A 17,582-nucleotide genomic window follows, 5' to 3' on the forward strand; every position below is an offset into this window, starting at 1 on the left:
AGAGGTGATTGCTTTGAAACATACAACTTTCTAGATGGAGTCGACTCCCCTACCCCCTCCCTCACCCTAGATTAAGCTGGAGAATCTAGAACATGGTACAGTCTCAGGAAAAGGAAATGTTGTTTAGGACTGAGATGAGAAACAACCTATTCATTCGATGGTTTGTAAATCCTTGCAACTCTTAACCCCCAGGTGGTTGTAGAATTGAGGGAGGCAGATAGGAAAGTGTAGTTGAAGCTGAAGATCACTGTATTGAATGGTTGAGCAGGCATGATGAGCAAAATGGTCTTCTCCTGCTCGTAATATGCTCCGAAATTGCCATATGACAATATGAGAATAATTAGTTTTAACAATGTTGGCTGTGGACAAACATTAGCCAGTAAGAAAAAAATGGAATGTCTCCAGTATTCTTCACAAAAGTGGCATGGGATCTGAGTGCAGTGCCTCGGTTTAACACATCACTGTCAATACTGCGTAGGAGTGCCAGCTGTGATCACATCGTGCAGATTCGAGGGGTTGAGTGTGAATCCATACCTTTCCATGACTCAACCCGCTTAGTTTGGGCTTCTTGACTTCAACCCTGACAATTCCCCGTGTAATTCACAGTCCTGCGATCCTCACACATTCACCCCCCCCCCCCCCACTACAGGTCACCAACCAGCTCTCCCTATGCTGTGCTGTTCTTTGCTGAATGCTCTCTGCATTTCCATTTCCCTCTCCGCTTTAACCAAAGCATTTTCGGGCCTTGTGGGCTAAGTGTTGTCACTCTGCCTGATCTGTGGCCCATTGCCAGTTCTGTGTGGCATCTCAGGATGTTCTCTCCGTTGAAAAGGTTAGTGCAAAGTTATTGCAGGTTTGGTGTCAAAAGGGTTAGCCATCTATCTATCTATCTTTAATAAAATTGACCCACAAAGGTGTGAGGTTTTAAACGAGTTAAGATTATTGCAGCGGGGTGAATTCTGTCTCTTTGAGTGAGAAGCTGGAACAGCCCAGGCAGTCTAACACTCCCTGCAACTGACTGAGCTTCCAGCAAAGATTGACATCCTGGACAGCCCCATCAGCTTGATGTCAGAATGGCCTGAACCAATCGTCCAAAGGGGCCCACCTCCTGGGACGGTGCCAGCCTTGCCTCCCTTACTCACACAGGGGCTTGTGCTGCCTGTCAGGCTCTCTCTGTCTGTTCATCAGAGTGCAGGGTGTTACAGAGGACTCAAGCTTCATCGGGTTCCCCTAGCTAGTTCCACGTTGAGCCAGGGCTCCACAGGAAAGGATAAAGCACTGAAGGTAATGCGATTCTTTCAGTTTTCCATGATGTAACTTTTTTTTTCTAATTGCAGTCCTTTGTGTCTCAAAAGAAAAGATTAACCCTGAAAAAGTTCATATTTCCTGACGAGTCGTGTGGAGCTGAGGCTGCACTGTAGAGCCAGTTTTAAGTTTACGGAACCTCAGTTCTTTGGCAGCTTTTATTTTATTTACAAAGGAGAAGGATTAAATTAAATTGTCTTATTTTGACTACCTGTTTAAACATTTTAAAATTGTGCCTCAAGTTCGCTATTCCTACTAATGCCATTCTTTCTTATTGACACTTGTGTCAAATGAAATATCAAATTGAATCCATACCCCAATGAGATTGTTTGTGTGTGTGTCCCGAACCCCAGTGAGAGTCTGTGCGTGTTGGGGACCCGTATCCCAGTGAGAGTCGGTGCGTGTGAGATACTTACCTCAGTGAGCGTGGGTGTGCATGGGACCCGTAAGCCAGTTAGAGCCTGAGAGTGCATGGGACCTGTAAACCAGTTAGAGCCTGAGAGTGTGGGAGTCATACCCCAGTGAGTGTTAGTGTGTGTGGGACACTTATCCTAGTGAGAGTCAATACGTGTGGGGAAGTTATACCCCAGTGAGAGTCTGTGTGCATGGGACATTTACGCCAGTAAGAGTCATTGTATTTGGGACCCATACCCCAGTGAGATTGAAAGGTCGTAGGAAAGGGGGTTTCATCGTTGACCTCCAATGTTGAATTCACTGATGCAGCATTCACTGTGCTCCTGGGAGGGGCAGTCATTGGAAGTGTGTGTCACTGGTCTCATACTGTGCAGGTTGGATGGGGAGTGTGGACCAATTAATGATCACCTACTGTGTACTATGTAATTGTATGGCAGAAATGTTTTTAAATGTGGAAAATGTAGATGGTGTGAATTATGAAATTGTGACACTGAATAGATTTCACCTCGCCCTCCCTTTATAAATGCAAAATAAAAGCAGGAAATACCAAAAATTCAGCAGATTAATTCGCATCGTTGAGAGAGAAACAGCATGAATGTTTTCCATTGATTTTTCTTTTTTTAATTGGTACTGAAAACATTGAGATTTTTGAGGTTTTCAGTAGTACCTGGGTGGGAGCAGGGGAAAAGTAGAACAAATGGTGTCTGTGAAACAGGAAGAGTTGAAATGACAGACAGAATGATGGTGGAAAGTGACAATGGGAAAAATGAAGAAAAGGGTGTTTCGAGAAGAGATGTAAGTTGCAGCTGGGGAATTGTTAACCGTTTTCATGAAATATCAGTGGTCTGAACTATGAACTCTGCTTCTCTGCATTGACTCCCTGCTCTGCTGAATTCATGCAGCATTTCAGTTCCTGTCATCAGTGTCTATTTCAAACAAATATGAGACCATGTTTATGGTTTGAAATTGTTAAACGCAGTGTGACTATACATTGCCAAATCGAGTTGAACTGTTCCTTGGGTGAATGTTCTTCATCTGAAGAGTAAGTGATATAGAAATCTGAGTTAGACAGAGTTTTCCTCATTGTGTCAGAGTCAGATTCTTTCGGCAGGGACACTCAGTCCTGTTATGCGCGCACACACACATAGTCAGTGCTGGAGCACTCAGTCCTGTTTTACACACACACAGTCGGTGCTGGGACACTCAGTCGTGCTTTACACACACACACACGTGCGCACACACACGCACGCACGGTGCTGGGACACTCAGACCTGCTTTACACACACACAGTGCTGGGACACTCAGTCCTGCTTTACACACACGTGCACACAGTCGATGCTGGGACACTCAGTCCTGCTTTACACACACACACACACAGTGCTTGGCCACTCTGTCCTGCTTTACACACGAGCACACACACACACACATGGTGCTGGGACACTCGGTCCTGCTTTACACACGCACACACACTCTGTGCTGGGGACACTCGGTCCTGCTTTAGACGCACAAATTCGGTGCTGGGACACTCGGTCCTCTTTACACACGCACGCACACACTTGGTGTTGGGACACTCGGTTCTGTTTTACATACACGCACACACACTCGGTGCTGGGACACTTGGTCCTGCTTCTCTCTCACTCACACACGCGCACACACACACACATGGTCCTGGGCCACTCGGTTCTGCTTTACACACGAGCACGCACACACATGGTGCTGGGACACTCGGTCCTGCTTTACGCACACACACTCGGTGCTGGGGACGCTCGGTCCTGCTTTATACACACCCACACACGGTGCTGGGACACTTGGTCCTGCTTTACTTACACACACACGGAGCTGGGACACTCGGTCCTACTTTACCCACACACACACACACACACGGTGCTGGGACACTCGATCCTGCTTTACACACACACACACACACGTGCTGGGACACTCGGTCCTTACACACGCGCGCACACGGTGCTGGGGCACTCGGTCCTGCTTTACACGCACAAGTTCGGTGCTGGGACACTTGGTCCTGCTTTACATGCACACACACTAGGTGCTGGGGGACACGGTCCTGCTTTACACACATGTGCACACGCTCGGTGCTGGGACACTCGGTCCTGCTTTACACACATGTGCACACGCTCGGTGCTGGGACACTCGGTCCTGCTTTACACACATGTGCACACGCACACGCTCGGTGTTGGGACACTCGGTCCTGCTTTACACACATGTGCACACGCACACGCTCGGTGTTGGGACACTCGGTTCTGTTTTACATACACGCACACGCACATACTCGGTGTTGGGACACTCTGTTCTGTTTTACATACACGCACACACACTCGGTGCTGGGACACTTGGTCCTGCTTCTCTCTCTCTCACTCACTCACTCTCTCACTCACACACACACACACACACACACACACACACACACGGTGCTGGGCCACTCGGTCCTGCTTTACACACGAGCACACAGACACATGGTGCTGGGACACTCGGTCCTGCTTTACACACGCACACACACACACACTCGGTGCTGGGGCGCTCGGTCCTGATTTACACACGCGCACACACTCTGTGCTGGGACACTCGGTCCTGCTTTACACACGCGCACACACTCGGTGCTGGGACACTCGGTCCTGCTTTACACACGCGCACACACACGGTGTTGGGACACTCGGTCCTGCTTTACACCCACACACACTCGATGCTGGGATACTCGGTCCTGCTTTACACACACTTGGTGTTGGGACACTCAGTCCTGCTTTACACACACACGCATATAGTTGGTGCTGGGACACTCGGTCCTGCTTTACACACATACACACACACACGGTGCTGGGACACTCGGTCCTGCTTTACTTACGCACACACGGTGCTGGGACACTCGGTCCTGCTTTACACACACACACACACACACACACACACACTGTGCTGGGACACTCGGTCCTGCTTTAAACACACACACACGGGGCTGGGACACTTAGTCCTGCTTTACACACACACACGGTGCCGGGACACTCGGTCCTGCTTTACATACACACACACACACACACACACGGTGCTGGGACACTACGTCCTGCTTTACTTACGCACACACGGTGCTGGGACACTCGGTCCTGCTTTACACACACACACGGCGCTGGGACACTCGGTCCTGCTTTACACACACACACACACACACACACACATGGTGCTGGGACACTCGGTCCTGCTTTACACACACACGCACATGCGGTGCTGGGACACTCGGTCCTGCTTTACACACGCACATGCGGTGCTGGGACACTCGGTCCTGCTTTACACACGCACATGCGGTGCTGGGACACTCGGTCCTGCTTTACACACGCACATGCGGTGCTGGGACACTCGGTCCTGCTTTACACGCACAAATTCGGTGCTGGGACACTTGGTCCTGCTTTACACCCACACACTCGGTGTTGGGACACTCGGTCCTGCTTTACACACATGTGCACACAGTTGGTGCTGGGACACTCGGTCCTGCTTTACACACACACACACACACACAGTGCTGGGACACTCGGTCCTGCTTTACACACACACACACAAACACACACACACAGTGCTGGGACACTCGGTCCTGCTTTACTTACACACACACACACACACACAGTGCTGGGACACTCGGTCCTGCTTTACACACACACACACACACACACGGTGCTGGGCCACTTGGTCCTGCTTTACACGCACACACACTCTGTGCTGGGGACACTCGGTCCTGCTTTACACGCACATGCACTCGGTGCTGGGACACTAGGTCCTGCTTTACACGCACACGCACACACACTCGGTGCTGGGACACTCGTTCATGCTTTACACGCACACGCACACACACTCGGGGCTGGGGCACTCACTTTTTCATATGCACTCAGATCTGGTTTATGCAAGTTGGTGCTGAGAATCTCAGTCTGGTTTTCCACAAACGCACACAATGAAATGAAAAGATAGCGCACACTCTGTCCTGTCACACACACTGGGATGTACAGGAAACCATGCACAGTGGTATTTCACTGGACTAGTAATCCAGTGATCAAGGTCACAATACCATCATTATACCATCATCATTGCGCTGTCCTACCAGCAGGACAGACCCAGTGGAGATGGTGGCACTGTGGTATAGAGTCAGGCGGGAGCTAACCTGGGAATCATCAGCATTGACTCTGGACTTCATGAAGTCTGAAGGGTTTGCAGATGATATCAACATTGGTGGCATTGTGGACAGTGAAGTAGGTTACCTAAGACCTCAAAGAGATCTTGATAAATTGGATCAATGAACTGAGGAGTGGCAGATGGAGTTTAATTTTGATAAATGTGAGGTGTTGTATTTTGGTAAAACAACAAAGGGTAGGATTTATACAATTAAAAGTAGGTTCTGGATCAGTGGTGCTGGAAGAGCACAGCAATTCAGGCAGCATCCGAGGACAGGCAAAATCGACGTTTCGGGCAAAAGCCCGCTTTTGCCAGAAACGTCGATTTTGCCTGTCCTCGGATGCTGCCTGAATTGCTGTGCTCTTCCAGCACCACTGATCCAGAATCTGGTTTCCAGCATCTGCAGTCATTGTTTTTACCAATTAAAAGTAGGGCCTAGTGTTGTAGACCAGAGAGAGCTAGGGGTTCAGGTACATAAGTCTTTGAAATTCACATCACAGATAGACAGGGTGATTAAGAAAGCTTTTATCATGCTTGCTTCATTGTTTAGATCTTTGAGTATAGGAGTTGGGATGTCGTATTGAGATTGCACAGGATGTTGGTGAGGCTCCTTTTGGAGAACTGTTCAGTTCTGGTTGCCCTGCTATAGAAAGGGTATTATTAAATTGGTGAGGGTTCAGAAAAGATTTACCAGGATTTTGCCGGAAATGGTGGTATTGTATTGCACAAAAATAGATTGGATTGGCTGGGTCTATTTTCACTGGAGTGTAGAAGATTGAGGGTGACTGTCTCTAGGTTTATAAAATCATAAAGGGCATAGATAAGGTGAATGGCAAGGATTTCATTTCCCTACGGTGGTGGAGTTCAAAACTAGGGGGCATATTTTTAAAGTGAAAGGAGGAGGTTTTTAAAAAGGTATGAGGGGCAACTTATTTTACATAGAGAATGGATCGTGTGTGAAATGAACTGGCAGAGGAAATGGGTGCAAGTACAATTGCAACATTTAAAAAAAATTTGGATAAGTACGTGAATAGGAAAGGTTTAGAGCGATCTGGACAAAATACAGGCACATGGGGCTAGTTTAGTTTGGGAACATTGTTGGTAAGGACTAGTTGGACTGAAGGGTCTGTTTCCATGTGGTATGACTCTATGGCTTCAGATAAAACATGGATAAGGAAACCACCTCCTTGTTACCACATATTGGTAAGAGTAGTCACCACCTAGTCATTGTGGAGTCCAGGTTCCACAAGAAAATCCCTTACATTTTGTTGTGTGGCACTATCACCGTGCTAAATGGGATGGACTTTGAACACAGCTTAAAAATGGGTTGCTGGAAAAGCGCAGCAGGTAAGGCAGCATCAAAGGAGAAGGAGAATCGACGTTTTGGGCATAAGCCGTGAAGAAGGGCTTATACCTAAAACGTTGATTCTCCTTCTCCTTTGATGCTGCCTGACGTGCTGCGCTTTTCCAGCAACACAATTTTAAGCTCTGATCCCCAGCATCTGCAGCCCTCACTTTCTCCTAGTGGGCTTTGAATACACCTAATAACTTGAGACTGAGCATCCATGTGGCACTGTGAGCCATCAACAGCACTCGCAGCAGATTCGTTCCCCAACAGAAACTGCCACTTTACCATTATAATCAAGCAGAGGATCAATCTCAGTTCAATGAAGCCTGGAGGAGCAGATGCCAGGAGCAGCAGCAGACATCCTGAGAAGAATATCAACTGGTGAAGCTAGAAAACAGAATTAATTGTGTGCCAAACACATTAATAGGACATGATAGAGCTTAGCACTTCCACAACCAATGGATCAGGTCTGAGTACTGCAATCCTCTCAAATTCAGTCATTAGTGGTGATGGACAGTGAAACAACAGATTGGAGGAGGAGGCTCCACAAATATCCCATCCTCAATGATGCAAGAGCCCAACATTAGTGTGAAAGATAAGGCTGAAGCATTCGCAGCAATTTTCAGCCAGAAATGCTGAGTGGATGAACCATCTCCGCCTCTGCCAAAGGTTCCCAGCATAATAGGTGCCAGTTTTCAGCCAATTCAATTCATTCCAATGATGTCAAGAAATGGTTGGAGGCCCTGGTTACTGTAAGGGCTATAAACCCTGACAAAATTCCAGCAATAGTTTAAAAGACGTGTGCTGCAGAGCAGTCTGCACCTTAGCCAAGTTGTTTTAGTAAATCTACAATGCTGACATCTACATAATAATAGTCATAGAGATCTACAGGCTTGACCAATTATGCATCATCACTCAGAGCTATCTACAATGTGTATTTACAAGATGCATTGCTAAAGTTCACTAATGTTCCTCCAATATTACCTTCCAGACCTAAACCACCACCATCTAGAAGGACAAAGGCAGCAGATACATGGGAATATCACTACCTGCATGTTCCCTCCAAGCCACACGCCACCTTCAAAATAAATTGACATTTATTTTGACCCAGTGACCCCCTGCCACAGGGTCAAAATACTGCAACTCCCTCCCTAACGGCATTGTGGGTCTACCTATACCCTGAGGACTGCAGTGATTCAAGAAGAGAGCTCACCATCCCCTTCTCAAGGGCCACTAGGTGTAGGCATAATGACTGACCTAGACAACAATGCTCTCTTTTTGTGAATGGAACTTTGAATCTGAAAATGAAATTTAGAAGGACAAGGCCATGGATCAGATTACAATTTTAACTGCAACTAAAAGACAGAAGGTAAATCCTGCTGTGAGTGCAGAGTAATTCCTGAGTTGGGTGAGACGTATGATGGTTTTTTTGTAAAAGAGAAGATAATCCCTTTTTCTTCAAAGGAGGCATCTAAGCCCATAACAATTCTATGGGATACAGATTAGATTAGATTAGATTAGATTAGATTATTTACAGGGTGGAAACAGGCCCTTCGGCCCAACAAGTCCACACCGACCCGCTGAAGCGTAACCCACCCAGACCCATTCCCGTACATTTACCCCTTCACCTAGCACTATGGACAATTTAGCATGGCCAATTCACCCAACCTGCACATTTTTTGATTGTGGGAGGAAACCGGAGCACCTGGAGGAAACCCAGGCAGAATGTGCAAACTCCACACAGAGTCGCCTGAGTGTGACTAAAACTCTCCTGGCTGAGGATGGATTTAATTTTCCCTCCACAGAGTTAAATGAAAACCAAAATGTTAGTAAATAGAACAGGTGGGGAGTATATCCTGGTTCCATTGATCCAAGACAAAGTGGAGTGTGCCGAGTTTTCTGGACCAGTGATAGCTGGGGTAATAAAGACATTAGCTGTGGATGGGATTGAATTACCCCTGGAGGAATGGGTTGGCAGGAATGAAAGTTATAGCTTCATTTATGATTACAGGGAGTCTAGTTATCGCATCATAGAGTCATACAGCACAGAAACAGACCCTTCAGTCCAACTTGTCCATGCTGACCAAACATCGTAAACTGATTTAGTCTCATTTGCCAGCATTTGGCCCATATACCCCTAAGTTCTTCCTGTTCATATACTCATCTAGATGCCTTTTAAATGCTGTAATTGTACCTGCCTCCAGCTTTCTCTGGCAGCTCTTTCCATACACACAACCACCCTCTGCATGAAAAACGTACCCCTCAGGTCCTTTTTAAATCTTTCCCCTCTCACCTTAAACCAATGCCCCTTAGTTTTGGACTCCCCTACCCTGGAAAAAAGACGTTGGCTATTCACCCTGTCCATGTCCCTCATGATTTTATAAACCTCCATATGGCACCTCTCAGCCTCCATTGCTCCAGGGAGAAAAGTTCCAGCCTATTCAACCTCTCCCTTTAGCTCAATCCTGGCAACATTCTTCTCTGAATCCTTTCAAGCTTAACAACATCTTTTCAATAGCAGGGAGACCAGAATTGAATGTAGTATTCCAAAAGTGGCCTCACCAATGTCCTATATAGCCAACATGATATCCCAACTCCTGTTCTCAGTGCACTAACCAATGAAGGTAAGCATGCCAAACACTGCCTTCACCCTGTCTACCTGCGACTCCACTTTTAAGGAACTATGCACCTGCACCTCTAGGTCTGTTTGTTCAGCAACACTCCCCAGGGCCCTACCATTGTTGCCTTTGCAAGGTAATCCCCTGAAAGTGAAATTGAGTGGTCCATCAGAGTGGTTAGTGAAACGACTTAACTGATTTTAGTCCTGATTTTAGGCAGAAAACGCCATGGTGTCCCATAAAAATGTTAAGCAGTTATTGTTGGGAAGATGATTAGATAACTGCAGGGAAGAAGATATACTTGAGATTCAAGCTTCTTCCCCGCTGTTACCAGACTTATGGACACACCTCTCATACATTAGATTTGACCTTACTCTGCACCTTCTCTGTACCTGTAACACTATATTCTGCACCCTGTTCTATTACCCTGATGTACTTACTCAGTGATTTGGAGGTGCCCCCCGGTGTTGGACTGGAGTGTACAAAGTTAAAAATCACAGCACCAGATTATAGACCAACAAGTTCATTTGGAAGCACCAGCTTTTGGAGAACCATCTGATGAAGGAGCGGCAGTCCAAAAGCTAGTGCTTCCAAATAAAGCTGTTAAACTATAACCTGATGTTGTGTACTTATGTAATGTATGATTTGTCTATTGGATGCAAAACAATATTTTTCACTGTCTCGGTACATGTGGCAATAATAAATCAAATCAAATCAAAATGGTAAGAGTATTAGAAGATGACAAAGACAATAAGAGTGAGGTTGAAGGTAAACAGTTCTCACAGTGAACCCCCTGCAATCTGATTAGCTAACACAGAAATATTGGGTCAGATCAACACTGTTCTCACCTTTAAAGAAAGAACATTGGGAGCATCTTGTAAGACTAATGAACCTGTTCATTAGTCTCAAATAAACCTGTTGGATTATAACCTGGTGTTGTGTGATTTTTAACAAGGTTCATGAGGTACACCTTGATGCATTCCTATGCCCACATTATGCCCAGCTAATGTAGAGTCAGGACCAATAAAGCAACATCCTTATTGGTTGAGCCCATAGAAACAAGCTCAGGTGGGAACAAAGATTCTGTATGTGCCGGAAAACCGTTTGATTGAACCCAGTCACAGCAGCTGGAGTTCACTGATAGTGTTAGGTCCTCATCCAGATAGATTAAGTACACTGTCCAAAGGGTGTAGAAGGATACATGCAGTTACAAAAACAGGTTGATACCCAGTCCCTTGGTTCCATGACTAATGGGGGGATAGCGTAAATGAAATGATACAGTTTAATGGGGTTACAAAACAGAGACATGGGGCCAATATGGTGTGACCAGTTATCTTGTATTTTAAGGCATTGTCCCTTACTTGGACTATTTATCCCATCTCTTGAATGGGCAACCTTTTGTCCTGTAATTATAGAACAACTTGCAGGGGCGATGGTGTGAATGATCTGAGTGGGACTTTGTCTTTGAGCTGACCTGCTGTCATGACTGCAAAGTAATAGTTGTGCCTTTTGCTTGCCTCCGAGCCACATGGTTACCAGAACCCCTCTCACTCCCACTTTGTACCCCATTCACCCCCTCCTTCACCACCATCACCACCACCGTCATCACCATCACACTCAACAACATCCGTGCCCTCTTCTCCATTCCTTCACCATCAATCCTCTCCAGGTCCCATGCTCAAAGCTTCCCTGTTCTGTTTCATAAGTATTCATCACTCTGATACATACAGAAATCATTGAAGATGATTGGCTAAGTTGGTAATGTTGTTAAAATGTACTAACTCCTCAGATTTGTTAACAGAGGCTTACGATGCAAACGCCAAGATGTTAGGTTACGCTATTAAAAACATTGGTTAGGTCTCACTGGAGTACTGATCCAATTCTAGCCACTGCATTTCATGATAAATGGTAAGGCATTGGAGAGGATGTGGAGATGATTTACCAGAGTGACTACTAGAGATGAGGGATTTCAGTGATGTGGAGAGACTGGAGAAGCTCAAAGTGTTGCCTTTACAGCAGAGAAAGTTAAAGGAAAATTAAAAGCAGCATAACTGTTTCCAGTGGCAGGAGTTCAAAGGCAAAACAGTGCAAATGTTGGGAATTGAGGGATCATTGATCTGAATTGTGAGTTCTGTTTCTGTCCACCAACGCTGTCTAACCTGCTGAGTTTTTCCAGGCCTTTTTCTGTCCTTACTCCAGGTGCAGGTGAGTCAGTAAGTAAAGGACACAGGCAGAAGACAGTCGGCAAAAGGAAATGGGGGTAGATGAAGCTTTTTTAAAATTCAGTAAATTGTTGCAATCTGGAATGTGTTGTCTGAAAGGGCAGTGGAGGAAGAATCAGACAATGATCAAAAGACAGTCAGATAAAATGCAAACGGAATAACTTTGCAACCTCTGTTAGCTGTTTGCTCATCTACCTAATAGCAAATATTTTGACAATGAATGGCAACATGGAATTGCTGGTGGGGCAAATTATAGTGGATGCATCGAAAGAGAGAGAGAGATAGGTTGTTTTGAAAAAAAAACTGGTTGTTAGTTAATGTCACTAAAGGACAGAATAAAAGTAAGAGCATTGGCATGCTTTTTTGGTAATTTCAATTGTGCCTGGGCAAGAGGGGAGGAGAACCCATTAGTAGACATCTTCTGATGAATCTGGACTCAGGTGAAGGCAGTCCTATAGAGTTGGACAACAAAGAGGAGACATCTGAGAATGATGGAGAAACTCAAAATCTGATGGCATCTGCGGCGAGAGAAAAGTCTGGTAACATTTTCAAGGTGGTCAGAGTGCCTGCGCCAAAAGAAAAAGAGCAATAATGTGTAATTCTGTTGATTGTATGGAAGGCCAATGTGAAGCTATGGTGCTGAGACAGGTGAATTTGTTGGAAAGAGAAACCCATTCAGGGGCCTTATTGCATTTATAAGCTCACACAGGATTCAGGAATGGAAGTCAGGAAAGCTGTAGGAATGGAGGTGAGGGTTGAATCAATGGGAGCTATGGACTAGCTGAAGTTGGAAAGGGTATGATGGAAATGGGGAGAGGTTTGAGGGTTCAAGGGAGAGGATTGGCTTTTCACTATGGGGAAATAGGAGTAGCTGCATAGATAGTTAAATAGAGCCAGAAGACCATTCCAGCCTGTTCAAAGAATCTTATGTCACATAAATGTTTGAGCATAGCCATTCAGCCTACCAAGTTTGTGCCAGTTTCTTTCTCCACATGACTCATCTCATGTAATCTTACTTTTTAGCTGGTTCCTCCTGTCCTGCTTCATTAAATAACCAATCTTCTGCTACAGTTCTCTGTTCGAAGGCAAGTGTTCCTCTGTTCCTCCTTCCAATGGGAGGAAAGTCGCAACTTTCACTGCAGGTAGAGCAAGGACGTAAGTACCAAACTCAACCTAGCCAGGACAGAGATTGACCCTGTGTTGGCACCAATCAAATCCACACTGGGGTCCGGCCAATGGAGCTATTCATTGATTATATTACAGATGGAGTCGAGTAAAACTATTCACCTTCTGCACCACAAGTAAATTCCCTGACCCTATCTATTTATAGAGTCTCATAGAGATGTACAGCACGTAAACAGACTCTTCGGTCCAACTCATCCACGCCGACCAGATATCCCAACCCAATCTAGTCCCAACTGCCAGCACCTAGCCCATATCCCTCAAACCCTTCCTATTCATATATCCGTCTAGATCAATGATTAAAAACAAACAATTGCAATTTTTCAAGTTCATTCGTGGGAAGTGACTATAGAGTTCCAGCATTTTGACCCAGTGACACTGAAGGAACAGCAATATATTTTCAAATCAGGATGCTGAGTGGTTTGAGGGGGAGCTTGTAGGTGGTGGTGTTCCCAGGTATCTGCTGCCCTTATCCTTCTAAGGGTTAGAGGTTGCAAGTTTAGAAAGCGCTGTTTAAGGAGTCATGGTGAGTTGCTGCAGTGCATCTTGTAGATAGAGTCATAGAGATGTACAGCATGGAAACAGACCCTTCGGTCCAACCCGTCCATGTCAACCAGATATCCCAACCCAATCTAGTCCCACCTGCCAGCGCCTGGCCCATATCCCTCCAAACCCTTCCTATTCATATACCCACCCAAATGCCTCTTAAATGTTGCAATTGTACCAGCCTCCACCACTTCCTCTGGCAGCTCATTCCATACACGTACCACCCTCTGCGTGAAAAAGTTGCCCCTTAGGTCTCTTTTGTATCTTTCCCCTCTCACCCTCAACCTATGCCCTCTAGTTCTGGACTCCCTGACCCCAGGGAAAAGACTTTGTCTATTTACCCTATCCATGCCCCTCATAATTTTGTTAACCTCTATAAGGTCACCCCTCAGCCTCTGATGCTCCAGGAAAAACAGCCCCAGCCTGTTCAGCCTCTCCCTGTAGCTCAGATCCTCCAACCCTGGCAACATCCTTATAAATCTTTTCTGAACCTTTTCAAGTTTCACAACATCTTTCCGATAGGAAGGAGACCAGAATTGCACGCAACATTCCAACAGTGGCCTAACCAATGTCCTGTACAGCCGCAACATGACCTCCCAACTCCTGTACTCAATACTCTGACCAATAAAGGAAAGCATACCAAACGCCTTCTTACACTGTTACAACTGTGTGTTGGTGGTGAAGGGAGTGAATGTTGAAGGTGGTAGATGTATCAGTCAAGTCGGTTGCTTTAACCTGGAATGTGTCAAGCTTCTTGAATTGGCGCTGCACTCATCCAGGCAAGTGGACAATATTCCATCACATTCCTGTTGTGGGCCTGCAGCATAGGCAGTCAGGAGCTGAGTTACTCTGCCCAAATTTGCAGCCTCTGACCTACTTTTGTAACTACAACTGGCTGGTCCATATGTAAGCAGATTGTATATTTTAACATGTTGCTACCTGTAGTTTGCTATTTAAGGAGGTGTTTCTATAAGGAGCATCAGAAGAAAGAATATCGAGAAGCCAGACAAGTGATGAAAAGCAGAACAAAAACTCAATAACTCAATAATACCAACTTTTCATATAACACTTTTCATGCAATTTAATTTAGTGTGCTGGACAGCTGTGATTATCAAACCAAATTGAACTGTGGTCCATACAAGGAGACATTAGCAGGTCAGATAAACAAAACGTTTCATTAAAAAAGTAGCCTTTTGGAGTGTAGTGAAAAAGCTGAATAAGTTAACAAGCCAAAGAGTTTTAGGAATGCAATCCCTTACTCCCAACTAGAACAGTTATTTGAACTGAAAATGTTGGAATAATGGAAATTGGGGATGCTCAGTGATTTTGTAAAGTTGTGAAAGCGGCGGGGGGGGATCCAGTGACAGAAATAGGGAGAATCACTAGAGGCCATGGAGTGATGTGAAATTGAGTGAATAGAATTTTTGAATTGAAATTTTGCTTAAACAATACTTGATAGGTCAGCAAGCTTGGGGCATTGAGGTACAACCAGCAGACCATGTCTAGGGCAGGGAACCATCCAAATTCCAACTGAGCTTAAATGAGATTCAGGCCACTCAGGCAGTCTGAAGACTATGTAGACACAGGACACAGAATGTGTGAATAGACATCTAGATTGAGTTATAGAGTCACACAGTCATACAACATAGAAACAGACCCTTCAGTCTAACCAGTCCAAGACAACTATAAGACCATAAGACATAGGAGTGGGAGTAAGGCCATTTGGCCCATCAAGTCCACTCTGCCATTCAATCATAGCTGATGGGCATTTCAACACCACTTACCCATATTCTCTCCGTAGCCCTTAATTCCTTGCGAGATCAAGAATTTATCAATCTCTGCCTTGAAGATATTTAACATCCCAGCCTCCACTGCGCTCCGTGGCAATGAATTCCAAAGTCCCACCGCTCTCTGCCTGAAGAAATGTCTCCTCGTTTTCACTCTAAATTTACACCCTCTAGTTCTAAGGCTGTGCCCATGCATCCTAGTATCCCTGCCTAATGGAAACAAATTCCCAGCTTCCACCCTTTCTAAGCCATGCATTATCTTGTAAGTTTCTATTAGATCTCCTCTCAACCTTCTAAACTCTAATGAATACAATCCCAGGATCCTCATCCGTTCATCGTATGTTAGGCCTACCATTTGTGGGCAGCACGTGGCACAGTGGTTAGCACTGCTGCCTCACAGCGCCAGAGACCCAGGTTCAACTCCTGCCTCAGGCGACTCTCTGTGTGGAGTTTGCACATTCTCCCCGTGTCTGCGTGGGTTTCCTCCGGGTGCTCCGGTTTCCTCCCACAATCCAAAAATGTGCAGGTTAGGTGAATTGGCCATGCTAAATTGCCCGTAGTGTTAGGTGAAGGGGTAAATGTAGGAGTATGGGTCTGGGTGGTATACGCTTCGGCGGGTCGGTGTGGACTTGTTGGGCCGAAGGGCCTGTTTCCACACTGTAAGTAATCTAATCTAATCATTCCAGGGATCATCCATGTGAATCTCTGCTGGACATGCTCCAGTGCCGGTATGTCGTTCCTGTGGTGTGGGGCCCAGAAGTGGACACAGTATTCTAAATGGGGCCTAACTAGAGCTTTATAAATTCTCAGGAGCACATCGCTGCTTTTACATTCCAACCCTCTTGAGATAAATGACAGCATTACATTTGCTTTCTTAACCACGGACTCAACCTGCAAGTCAACCTTTAGAGATTCCTGGACTAGCACTCCCATATCCCTTTGTACTTTGGCTTTATGAATTTTCTCACCATTTAGAAAATAGTCCATGCCTGTATTCTTTTTTCCAAAGTGCAAGACCTTGCATTTGCTCACGTTGAATTTCACCAGCCATTTCTTGGACCACTCCTAAACTGTCTAAATCTTTCTACATCTTCCCCACCTCCTCAGAACTACCTGCCTGTCCGCCTAACTTCATATCATCTGCGAACTTTGCCAGAATGCCCCCAGTCCCCTCATCCAGATCATTAATATATAAATTGAACAGCTGTGGCCCCAACACTGAACTCTGGGGAACACCACTTGTCACTAGCTGCCATTCCGAAAAAGAACCTTTTATCCCAACTGTCTGCCTTCTGTCAGACAGTCGATCCTCAATCCATGCCAGTAGCTCCTCGAACACCATGGGCTCTCACCTTACTCAGCAGCTTCCCATGAGGCACCTTGTCAAAGGTATTTTGTAAATCTAGGTAGATAACATCCACTGGGTTTCCCTGGACTAACCTACTTGTTAACTCTTCAAAGAATTCTAACAGGTTTGTCAGGCACGACCTATCCTTACTAAATCCATACTGACCTTGTTCTAATCTGACTCTGCACTTCCAAATCTCATCCTTAACGATGGTTTCTAGAATTTTACCTACAACTGAGGTTAGGCTAATCAGCCCATAATTTTCCATCTTTTATCTTGATCCCAAGACTATAATCCCAAACTGAATTAATCCCTCCAGCCTGTGCTTGGCCCATATCCCTCCAAACATTTCTTATTCATGTACTTATCTAAACGTCTTAAACATTTTAATGACCCACATTCACCACTTCCTCTGGAGGTTCATTCTACACATGAACCATTCTCTGTGTAAAAAAAAGCCCTCATGTCTTTTTAAAATCTTTTTGCTCTTGCCTTAAAATATGGCCCCTAGTTTTGAAATCACCCACCCTATAGAAAGACACCTGTTATTCACCTTATTTATACCCTTCATCATTTTTATAAACCTCTTTCAACCTCCTATGTTCCAATGAGAACCGTCCCAGCCAATCCAGCCTCTCCTTATAA

At 45.5% G+C, this 17,582-nt stretch overlaps 1 protein-coding gene across 1 annotated transcript in view; it reads left to right on the plus strand.

Moving 5' to 3' along the window:
- Window positions 1–1,079: 1,079 nt before the first annotated feature.
- LOC122542884 (uncharacterized) overlaps window positions 1,080–17,582 on the plus strand; it is a 65,507-nt gene continuing 49,004 nt past the window's right edge. Inside the window, exon 1 of the mRNA XM_087984062.1 lies at window positions 1,080–1,284. The gene's annotated coding sequence lies outside the window, so the exon portion shown is untranslated. The remainder of the gene's footprint in view (window positions 1,285–17,582) is intronic.

The sequence above is a fragment of the Chiloscyllium plagiosum genome, unplaced genomic scaffold (genome assembly GCF_037043375.1).
Source record: "Chiloscyllium plagiosum isolate Xiang-an unplaced genomic scaffold, Cpla_swu_hap1 HiC_scaffold_47, whole genome shotgun sequence".
Taxonomy (NCBI): domain Eukaryota; kingdom Metazoa; phylum Chordata; class Chondrichthyes; order Orectolobiformes; family Hemiscylliidae; genus Chiloscyllium; species Chiloscyllium plagiosum.